This window comes from Dama dama, chromosome 31 (assembly GCF_033118175.1).
Source record: "Dama dama isolate Ldn47 chromosome 31, ASM3311817v1, whole genome shotgun sequence".
Taxonomy (NCBI): Eukaryota; Metazoa; Chordata; class Mammalia; order Artiodactyla; family Cervidae; genus Dama; species Dama dama.
Genome location: NC_083711.1, coordinates 13,052,081 through 13,060,084, shown reverse-complemented (window position 1 = coordinate 13,060,084; position 8,004 = coordinate 13,052,081). Strand labels below are relative to the sequence as shown.

The 8,004-nt window shown below is 48.2% G+C and overlaps 1 protein-coding gene across 1 annotated transcript in view; it reads left to right on the top strand.

Moving 5' to 3' along the window:
- Nucleotides 1-6,995: 6,995 nt before the first annotated feature.
- The window catches only part of BACH1 (BTB domain and CNC homolog 1), a 46,204-nt gene continuing 45,195 nt past the window's right edge, over nt 6,996-8,004 (top strand). Inside the window, exon 1 of the mRNA XM_061134308.1 lies at nt 6,996-7,126. The gene's annotated coding sequence lies outside the window, so the exon portion shown is untranslated. The remainder of the gene's footprint in view (nt 7,127-8,004) is intronic.

Here is an 8,004-nt window from a genome sequence, read left to right as displayed (position 1 = left end):
CAGAAGTATGGATTTTGCCTATTAAAGATGATAAAAAAAAGTCTGTTTATTTTTGCTTCCTTTCTATGGCACACCATGTGATGCTTGCACATGGTTTTATGCTTGACTTCTCACTGCTAAGGATAAAGAATTGAATTATATTAGAGATTGTTTTGGGAAACCCATGGGGCACATGTAGTTAATTAGAGATATGCCCTCGGTTTCCTGTCCTCATTTATCCTAAGGGATATAAAACACATCCCAATAGAGTTTCTTCTGGAAATCTTATTTAGCCAGGAGGCAAGTTTTTTTTAATGCTCTCATCAGTTTAAATGGATGCTTTTAGAACTCTAAACTTAATATTAATTCTGAAGTCTCCCTTTACTTAGGAAAAAATTCTCAAATTATTAGTGTGAAAAGACATTTTGTTTGACTAAATGGGATTCAGCATCTCCTAATTCTTACAGCTTCATGGCATAGATGCGGATTTCTTTATTTTGGCTGCTGTAAGTTGATATGCCTCTTTCAATTCGTGTACTCTAACTACAATGAAGACTTTGATGGTTCAGTTATAAAATGCATATTAAAAGAGGAAGAGTTTCAATTATCAAAATAATTCCATACAATTCCTTATGCTTCCCAGTGTTTTTGAGGAGCTAAAATCCATTGTTCTGAATGATTTTAACTTCCTTTTTACCCCTCTTTGGCAACTGTTGCCTCTTTGGCAACTGTCCCACGTTTTAGAAGAGCCATTTCCTGGAATTTTATCAGAGTATTTTTACTGACTTAACTGCATCTCTGTTTTCTTATTTGTGACCTAGTTATACCTAAGAGGATATGGCAATCCAGAAGTCAATAGTAATACTCTTTGCAATTTCATAATGAAATCAATTTTTTGTCCTTTTAGTACTCTCAACATGATCATACTGCTCTTCACTGCTATTTGTTTGCTAGCTTTCGGGGTCGTATGCATAGTTTGCATATGATCATAATAACTTATTCATTCCCACGTAACTTAGGATACGTGACTTCAGGGTTCTCAGGGTGTGCTTTAAACAGAATAATATGGGGGACCTGGCAAAGCCTGGGAATTAAGAAAAGTTATCAGTTAAGGCTGCCTTTGGCTTCATGTAACAGACACTCAACTCTATAAGCCTGGCTGAATAGGGTTTTCTTTTTTTGGTATGATAAGAAGAGTGAACCCCACAACCAGGACTGGTCAGCTGCTCAAGAAAACTGCCAAGGACCTGAGCTTCTTACTAGCTTCCTGGTCTGCTATCCTTAGAGTGTAGTTCTCATCTTCAGGGATGAAAGAAAAGAGCCCCGCCTTGAGTCACACAGGGCAGGGAGGGCACAAGGCGAAACTGCACATTGGCTGATTTAGTTTTCTGTTATCAGAAAAGTAAGTGCTTTTCTGGAACTTCTACTGAGTGTATACATGCTTATATCAGGTTGACCAAGACCTAGACCATGTGGCTATGGGAGTCTGGGGCAGTAAGTGTTTTTAAGTATACATTCAATCAGAATTCCCTGGTGGCTCAGACGGTAAAGCGTCTGCCTGCAATGAGGGAGATTCGGGTTCAATCCCTGGGTTGGGAAGATCCCCTGGAGAAGGAACTGGCAACCCACTCCAGTATTCTTGCATGGAAAATCCCATGGACGGAGGATCCTGGTAGGTTACAGTCTACGGGGTTGTAAAGAGTTGAACACGACTGAGCGACTTCGTTTTCAATCAGAATAGAAAGAAGGGGTGACGGATATTGAGTAGACAACTAGTGTCTGCCAAACAGGGATTTAGGGAAAGGGAAGTGAATGGGTGACATAGTGCCCCAGATCTAAAGCTCACTAGCGACGAATACAAAGAGAGTTCCTGTGAAGTAGGGGACCTGGGACAGGTGACCCTGGGCTTTACCTGGTCATACTCAGTAAGATTCTATACTTGCAGGTCAGAAAACCTGAACTCTCCGCCTCTCGGTGACTCTCTGTTTTTTGAATACCCACTCACTCGAAGCTGTAGAGGTAGAAAGACAACCAGAAAGATGATTTATTAGTTTATGATAAGAATATTGCCAGCAAACATACCAGCTGTTGATGCTCAGTAATGAAATAATCCCTCCCTGTAGGAATATGTCTGTGTGAAGCAAATCATTAGAATGAAATCAAATAGCGATGTAAATGGGGTGACCTAGGTGGCTAATCTAGTGGAACTAAGACACGGTAGCCCTCAGCTCCCATCCTCCCCATTACCTGTAGGTAACAGTACCTGGGAATAAAATACAGTTTTCCTCACCTTCTGAGAGAAAGTGGAGTGTTCCTATGAAAGCTTTCACAAGCTGAAATGGCATAAAGTTACAAAGTAATAACCTTAGGCTATATATTGCTAATGAATGCTCAAAATAAATTGAGATAAAACACAGTTGCTTGGATACACCTCGGAACTGTGGCAGCTTAACACCGAGATGCCGAGGGCAGTTCTCAGGGGATGAGCTGGGTGGCGCCACTCTTGGCGCTCAGGATGCGCGCTGCCTCTAAAATAAAAGTGTTGGTCGCTCAGTCGTGTCCGACTCTTCGCGACCCCATGGACTGCAGCCCGCCAGGCCCCTCTGTACATGGGATTCTCCAGGCAAGAACACTCGATTGGGTTGCTATGCCCTTCTCCGGGAAACAAAAGCTGAATGCTATTTTCACTTTTTTTCCGTAAAAATAAAAACCCTCTTCAGATTTCTTTTGGTTAGTAAAGCTAAGTACTCATGCAGGTATTCTGTAAAAATCAAAGTGGTATAAAGTGAACTTTTGAAAAGCAGGAGATGCCTGTTCCCGCGTCCTTGGCTGACGCATCCTCACCCTCACACCCCAGTGCCAGCATGTATTGCCTGTGTTTGCTTCTCTGGCTCCCCTCTTCTTGGCTTCAGATTTTGATGGGTTCCTCTTTTTGACAGTTACATTCTTTCCTCGTATGTGTTTAATATATTCACACTGGTTATCCCCAAGACTGGACCTGGTGAATAAATCTGGGGACAGGTGGGAAACAGACAGGAAATGGACAGCAGTGTACCCTGAGGCTAGCCAAGGTGGAGGGTTAGCACCAGCCCTAGAATCAAGTTGCTTTGGCAATAGCTCCAGGTAAAGGGTGGGCTTCCTTGGTGGCTCTGGTAAAGAATCTGCCTGCCAATGCAGGTGACAAGGGTTTGATCCCCGGCTCAGGAAGATAACATGGAGAAGGAAACGGCAACTCCAGCGTTCTTGCCTGGGAAATCCCATGGACAGAGGAACCTGGTGGGCTACAGCACATGGGGTCGGGTCGCAAAGAGTGGGACATGACTGAGCCACTTTCACTTTCTTCACTTTACAGAGGCAGAGGGCATCCTGAGTGTCAAGAGTTGGACACGTCTTAGTGACTGAACAACAACAACAACAACATACGTTCAGTTCAGTTCAGTCGCTCAGTCGTGTCTGACTCTTTTCGACCCCATGAATCGCAGCACGCCAGGCTTCCCTGTCCACGACCAACTCCCAGAGTTTACTCAAACTCATGCCCATTGAGTTGGTGATGCCATCCAGCCATCTCATCCTCTGTCGTCCCCTTCTCCTCCTGCCCCCAATCCCTCCCAGCATCAGGGTCTTTTCCAATGAGTCAACTCTCTGCATGAGGTGACCAAAGTATTGGAGTTTGAGCTTCACATATATATACATATATGAACAACATGTGTATATGTATATATATGTGAAGAACAATTTTTAGCATTAACTTCTGAGAGAATAACAATTTCTCTACTTAATTCTATCAACACAGCTGACTGAAGAAATTTTGGGGCACAATTAATTTGTAATTGAGGAGAATCTCAAGTGTCATCTCAGATCAAGGAGCTTGACACAGGTTTAAAACGAGTCTCTTGTACATATTTCCTGTTTTATTTATCTGAACTTTCCTCTCAGCCTTGACCACTGACCTTGTGAGTTTCCTCACAAATTTAATTATATTTTCATGCTCTATTGCATTACCAGATATTTTCCTTAACCAAACTACCCCAAGACTTAGTGGCTTAAAACAGCAATCATTTTATTATCTTATGTTTTTATGAATTCATTGGACTCTGTTGGGAGTTTTTTGGTTTTGTTTTTGGCTGGGTTGGAGTCATGTTTAAACTTGACTAGAACAGAACATCAAAGGTGACTCACTCATGAAACATTTGATGCCAAATACTGGCTGGTTGAGAGACATGGACAGTAGCCTGCCTGGGAAAGACTGAGGGCAGGAGGAGAAGGGGGCAACAGAGGATGAGATGGTTAGATAATATCACTGACTCATGAGTGATGAGTATCTGAAAACTCCTGGAGATGGTGAAGGACAGGGAAGCCTGGCCTGCTGCAGTCCATGGGGTCACAAAGAGTCAGACACGACTGAGCGACTAAAAAACAACAAATTGGCCGGTTGCTCTGCTGGGGGCAGTTGACTAGAGAGGGTACACATGGCCCATGCTGAGCTTGTCACAGCATGGTGACTTGTCTGAGAGGGAGGGTCCCAAGAAAGAGGAAGTGGGAGATGACAATCCAAAGACTAAACCCAGAATCATTTCTGCAGTGTTCTCCTGGCTATGCAGTTACAGCATCAGTCCAGATTCAAATGGCTGGAAAACAAATTCCTCTCTTGATGGAGAGAGTAACAAAAGAGTTTTTGCCATTTTTAATTCCCAACTGGTTTTTGGAGGCACAAGAATTTTTCCCTACTCAGACCCTACATTGAGCCACTTAGGTTGTGAATAAATCTGGTATTCCAGTAGCACCTCTTTCACCAATCTGGCCCCTGTCACATTAAGTTCTTCAGCTCCAATATTATCTTCTTTCTTTCTCTATTATTGCCTTTTAAAAAACTGAAGTATAGGGGATGTACAATATTATATGTTATATGTTACAGGTGTATAATATAGTGACTCAGAATTTTTAAAGGTTATACTTCATTTATTATCATCATAAAATAAATATGACTGTGTTGTATAATATGTCCTTATATTAATAGCTTATTTTTAAAATTATTTTTGCCTTTTTTAAATCTTAGAAGTTGTGAACATCCTAAGTCAGAGGCTACAGTCCTTTCACCTTACTTACCACTTCAATATTAAATAAACACAAGGGTTTCCCAGATGGCGCTAGTAGTAGAGAACCCATCTGCCCAATGCAGGAGACATAAAAGATGCGGGTTTGGTTCCTGGATTAGGAAGATACCCTGGAGAAGAGGATGGCAACCCACTCCAGTATTCCTGCTTGGAGAATCCCACGGATGGAGGAGCCTGGTGGGCTACAGTCGATGGGGTTAGCAAAGAGTCAATGACTGAGCAGACATGCACGCACGCACTCAGGCAGCCTGAAATGCCATCTGCCTTCCACCTTTAGACTGTTGCATGCAGTCTTCCCTCCTTCGCTTGTAGTGTCCCATTCTTTAACGCAAATGTCACCTCCTGGCCAAATTCTAGGTAACAGTCAATCACTTCGCTCCTTGGACTCCACACAATTTCACTCATCATTTTCCTGTGTATTTTGGATGTAACTCAAATGTCTCTCAGTCTCAGTCTGTGAGTACAAATGTAGTCAGAATTTTTAAAGGTTATACTTCATTTGTTGTCATCATAAAATAAATATTGCTGTGTTGTACAATATATCCTTATATTAATAGCTTATTTTTTAAAATTATTTTTGCCTTTTTTAAATCTTAGAAGTTGTCCCATTAGTGACAATGGTGACAACTAACTGTCACATTAGTGACAATTAATTGTGACAACTGTCACATTAGTGACAATTAATTGTGACAACTAACTGTCACATTAGTGATAATTAATTGTGACAACTAACTGTCACATTAGTGACAATTAATTGTGACAACTAATTGTCACATTAGTGACAATACCTGAGTTTTGTTAACTTGGTGGCCTTTTTTGCACTGGGAGGTGCGGGGCTGTCTTCCTGTGCCCCAGAATGAGCCTTCACCTCCTGGTGCTGATGCTGTCCAGCCATCAGTGTCTGTGTTTCAACCTGAATCAAAAGCCGATTGCAAAAATCCCAAGATCTGGCCTCCAATCGACTGGCACAGTGAAAGGGCACTCGGGTCTCCCGTTGGATTGGGAAGTGTAGGCTTTTTGCCAGGTGGGCGTCTCTGCCCACAGTCAGTGCTTTGAACTGCAGAGATGCTTAAGTGGACTGGGAACTTAATTTTAAAGCCGAAAACTGGATAAAGACCAGAGTAAACAGCAGAAGAGATGAATGCCTGACCCAGGGCCGAGATGAGCTGGCTGACACCGCTGGGGCGCTGAACCCGATTCCAAGTTTCCCGGCAGCCACGGTGTAAAGGGGACACCTGCTAGCCGATGCTGCTGTTTTCACAGTCAGACACCAGGGCTGCCAGATACTTTCTACAAAATCCTGGGTTTACTTGATGCATCCCTATCAGCAAGCTCAAATATCTGCGAACCTGGGGGCCCCGCCACACCCAGGAGAAGGCAGAGGAGCGTGCTGCCAGAAGCTTTCTCTGATGGGGTCTGGTCTGGGGAGAGGGACGTGGGCCGGCGCTCGTCTTCCCCTCCTGGTGTCCGCTGGCACTCGACTTCGGGTGTCCAGGCAACACTCCGAGCCAGCAGGCCATCAGGCTTTTCCTTTCCTCTTGAAGCAGGAAAGGAGGAGATGATGGTCCTCAGGTGGTTTGTTTTTCGTTCAGACAGCGGGCTGTGCCTGCAAAGGGGCGCCGCCCGCGGAGGTTGCAAAGACACCATCGCCTGCACTAGCCTGCCCTGCCCGGTACCCGCGTGTGGTCCCACCCTGCATTCCCGCTGGGTGGGCTTCGGCCGCAGGGAGCCGGTTGCAGGCATCCGCAGAGCCGGGATTCCCTGCCGGCGTGTGGGGCGGGCTTTTCGGGAGGGCGGGGTTTAGGCGAGCCGGAGCGGGAGGGGCGGGGCCTCGCGAGGCTGGCCCACGGGGCGGGGCCTGGCGAAGCGGGTGGGCGGGGCTTTGGCGCCGGGAGGGGCGGGGGCGGTGCGGCCGCGGCGTCGGAGAGAAGGAGGGGTGGGGCGCGGAGGGAGTGAGTCACCTGATCGCTGCCCGCGCGGCCCGTCGGGCTCGCTCGCCGCCGTCAGTCGGGCCGCACCGCGTCTCGGCTGTGGTGAGTGGCTCGCGCGTCCCGGGCGCCCTTCGCCGGGAGGGTTCGGCGCGGCGGCGGCGGCGCGCGGTCTGGGCCGTCGGCCGGTGAGGGGCGGTCTCAGGAGGGTCCGGGGGAGGCGGCGGAGGGGAGGACTCGGGGCGGCCGCTCTCTGGTTCTGGGCGGCTGGCGCGGGGGGCCTCTGAGCGGGGCTCGCGCGGGGCGGCCGCGGGCTCCGGTTCCTGGAAGTGGCCGCGTCTGCCGGAAGGGGCGAGCGGCCCCGCGCGACGCCGGCGCCGCTGTTTACGGACCGGCTCTGTACTTTACCCGGCGCCGCGGGGCTGGGGTGCCCCTCCGCCGCCTCCCGGGCACACCCCACCCCCGCCCCGATCCCTCGCGCCCGGCTGTGACACCTCAGTACCGCCCGCGCGGCTGGCCCGGCCCGGCCCGGCTCCGTATTGTTCTCCCGCCCACCCTCGGCCGCCGCGGCCCGCGAGCTGTCGGCCTCCCGTCTGCCCAGCCTGGGCGGGGGGAGCCGGGGGGTGTAGGTGGCGCGTGTAATCGCGGACTCAGAAAGGCCGAGTTGGTGGTTGGAGCACAAACACCACCTTGCGGGGCTGGCTGGATTTAGCCCAAGACTGGTTTGGGGGCCCCCGGGGGATCCCAGGCCCCCTCCCCAACCCCTCTTTGTTGGGAGTTTTGCCCGGCACGCTGTGATTAAACGCTCTCGCTGTCGGGTGAGAGTGGGTGTTGCTCGTAGAGACGCCAGCTTTGTGCGTGTTTCAGGCGAGTGCCGTCGCTCGCGCGTCCTTGCGCGGCGGGTTTTTGTCATTGAGTAGAACCGTGCAGAAAGGCTTTTGTGCAAAGTGAGCGTTGGATTCGGGCTGATTCCGAGCTACAGC